Here is a 3826-nt window from a genome sequence, read left to right as displayed (position 1 = left end):
AGTTTGGGGGGAGATCCTCGACTAACCGGCGGATCCACCCTACAATATGGAGTGAAAAAGCCCAAATAAGATTCTAAGATACAGTCGAGATAGAATCGGAATCCGACATATCTGTAAACTCATGTTACACCGGAGCAATGTAGCGAACAAAAAGAAAAATATAGAATCGGATCCGATTTATCGTAATCGATTAGTAAACATGTTGGTTGATCGTATTCTTAAAGATGGCAAGAAATCATTGGCTTATCAGATTCTCTATCAGGCTATGAAGCGGATTAAGGAAAAGACGAATAAGAATCCACTGTCTGTCCCGCGACAAGCAATACGTAGGGTAACTCCCGATATAGTAACAGAATCCAAACGTGTAGGTGGATCGACTTATCGAGTCCCCGTTGAAGTAGTACCTGCAGAAGGAAGAGCTTTGGCTATCCGATGGTTATTGATCGCGTGTCGAAAACGTTCAGGTCGAAGTATGGCTTTAAGATCAAGTGATGAATTAATGGATGCTGCCAGAAATTCTGGTAGTGCTGTACGGAAGAAGGAGGAGACTCACAAGGTGGCAGAAGCTAATAAGGCTTTTGCCCATTTCCGTTAGTTCCGGGTTCGTTTCAATCCACAACCTCTTATTGGTGGATTGAAACCTTCTACTCCGGAGCGCAGGGTATTAGGAATCAAGATACGCCAGAAGCATATGGATAAGCAGAAATTAAATAATGGGAGAAAGAATATCCAAGTCATAGGGGAAATTTTGTCACTGGTATAGTACCTCATGAAAAAGAGAAAGACTAGTGTCGAATCGTAAAGTCCATAACATCATCGACATGATCAACATGATCGACATGACCAAAGTGATCGACGCAATCGACGCAATCAACATGATCGACATGATCGACATGACTAGAATGATCGACACAATCGACACAATCGACATGATCGACATGATTGGCACTGCCCGCATCCCCGCGACTCCCACCATTCTCAACTATCTCCGCCTGGGGCGGACTACTCACCTCGGGGGGGGGGGGGGATGTCAGGCAACGCCAGCAGATATTTATCCTGTATGTCCCTCACCTCGAATCGATGATTGAGTCGTAGTACATCTAAGGCAAAGCTGGCATCTCCCATGATGTACTCGAGGAGCCGAACTAACGTTGACTTTCCCGTGGTTTATGATAATAAAAGGGAAATGCGTCTGAAAAGAGAGTCAAGGTTTGAAGAAGTATCGTGCGAAAACAAAGGGAAGTCTTCCCGTTTCTTCGGATATTCAATCAATATTAGATTAGTTGACACAGGTGGGATTCTGTGATATACTATGGATCAACAGGCTCATCAGCTTGGGTAATCACCAATCGTTTCGAAAACCAAAAATTACCACGACCGCAACTTTAGAAAGACGCGAAAGCGCAAGCCTATGGGGTCGCTTCTGCGACTGGATCACCAGCACTGAAAACCGTCTTTACATCGGATGGTTCGGTGTCTTAATGATTCCCACCTTATTAACCGCAACCTCTGTATTCATCATTGCTTTCATCGCAGCTCCCCCTGTAGATATCGATGGTATTCGTGAGCCTGTCTCCGGTTCTTTGCTATACGGAAACAACATTATCTCCGGTGCTATCATTCCTACTTCTGCAGCTATCGGTTTACACTTCTACCCAATCTGGGAAGCAGCTTCCGTTGATGAATGGCTATACAATGGTGGTCCTTACGAACTGATCGTTCTTCACTTCCTACTTGGTGTAGCTTGCTACATGGGTCGTGAGTGGGAACTTAGTTTCCGTTTAGGCATGCGTCCTTGGATTGCTGTTGCGTACTCAGCTCCCGTTGCAGCTGCTACCGCTGTGTTCCTGATCTACCCAATCGGTCAAGGAAGTTTCTCTGACGGTATGCCCCTAGGAATTTCTGGTACTTTCAACTTCATGATCGTTTTCCAGGCTGAGCACAACATCCTTATGCATCCCTTCCACATGTTGGGTGTAGCTGGCGTATTCGGCGGCTCTCTATTCAGTGCTATGCATGGTTCTTTGGTAACTTCTAGTTTGATCAGAGAAACTACTGAGAATGAGTCTGCTAATGCAGGTTACAAGTTCGGTCAAGAGGAAGAGACCTACAACATCGTAGCTGCTCACGGTTATTTTGGCCGTTTGATCTTCCAATATGCCAGCTTTAACAATTCTCGCTCTCTGCACTTCTTCTTAGCCGCTTGGCCCGTAGTAGGCATCTGGTTTACTGCCTTGGGTATCAGCACCATGGCATTCAACTTGAATGGTTTTAACTTCAACCAATCCGTGGTTGATAGCCAAGGTCGTGTTATTAACACCTGGGCTGATATCATCAACCGTGCTAACCTAGGTATGGAAGTTATGCATGAACGTAACGCTCATAATTTCCCTCTAGACTTAGCTTCTGTTGAAGCTCCTTCTGTAAACGGATAATACCTGTCTGGTCGTGCAGCATCACTAAATACCAAACCTCGCATAAGGTTTGGTATTTAATGGAGATTCGTCCGATGGAATGAATAGAAATAATAGTAATATCTCGCCATAATCTTACAATTATCAGTTTCCAATCTTGGATTCTGGGGAATCTTTGAAACACCCTTCTAGGATTACAGAGAATGGGAATCAAAGATATTCTCATTCTGATTAGCGGAACGCTTGTAGTCCCGTACCCACTGGAATAGATTGAGAATACATTTTTCACCTAACATATTTTTTCTTGTATTAATATATAGACGAATAATACGTACGCGCATCGAATGAATGACCCTAGTAGATCTTGTTCTCCCAGTTAAGAAAGCTGAATAGGGAAAGTAGGGGGCGGACGTAGCCAAGTGGATCAAGGCAATGGATTGTGGATCCATCACGCGCGGGTTCAATCCCCGTCGTTCGCCCATCAGGTTGGAGAACTCGTCTTTATCACTCGGAATAAAATAAGTTGATGAGGAGATAGATAAGACATAGATAGGTTTCTTCAACAATTCGAGATTCCCGAGACAGCTTCAGGTAGGTACGAATACACCCACAAATCACCACATCGAAAGTACTCACTCCATTGGGCCTTGAATCTTTCGATATTATCTATATAATGGAATGTGAGAGGTGGGTAGTATCTACCACATATAGATAAAGTGAAGAGAGATCATGAGGTAAGAGAAGTGGGAGAAGAAAAAGTAAGAAGTCCAGATTTATTCTCTGAAGTTCCGAAGTTAGCAGAAACCGATGGATTCCACTACTCATTTGAATCATTGAAAAATCAAGATCTAGGGGAATTTCTAATTGGTCTATTCTCCAGTTATGAACCCTCCATCAAATTATTTGACTTATGAATTCTGAGTTCAATCTTTTTACGGAATCTGCGCGATTCAATGAAGCGGGGTAATAGCGTGACTCCGGGAATCCTGATGTTACTAACAATACCAATTCCTATGCATCGTTCAGGTGAGAGAAATTTGATCGAAGGAGGTTCTATAGATCTAGCGAAACTAATTAATAGAACTGGTGGAGTAGTAAAAAAACCAGCAACAAATTCTGTTGAATCCTTCTATCCTCTTTCTCTATCAATAAGATGCTCACCTGCTGAAAAGGATAGAAAGGGAAAGACACGTAATTCTTACTATTCGGATTCAAACGGAAATATTTCCACAACTTCGACGAGGGAAGAACCGCAAGTTCCCATATATAGTGCGATGGATCCTTCGGTTTCAGATGGATGGAGGGTCCGGCTGATGAGGGATCCACTCCCCATCAAGAATATATCCAGAGATGTGACTGAGAGGATTGAAAAATCACTGGGGGATAAGAATCTAGAAGATTCAAATGAGTTT

The sequence above is a fragment of the Dipteris shenzhenensis genome, unplaced genomic scaffold (genome assembly GCF_047967505.1).
Source record: "Dipteris shenzhenensis isolate YYH24624 ecotype China unplaced genomic scaffold, Dip_SZ_1.0 scaf0434, whole genome shotgun sequence".
NCBI lineage: Eukaryota > Viridiplantae > Streptophyta > Polypodiopsida > Gleicheniales > Dipteridaceae > Dipteris > Dipteris shenzhenensis.
Note: the sequence above shows the minus strand (reverse complement) of the source record.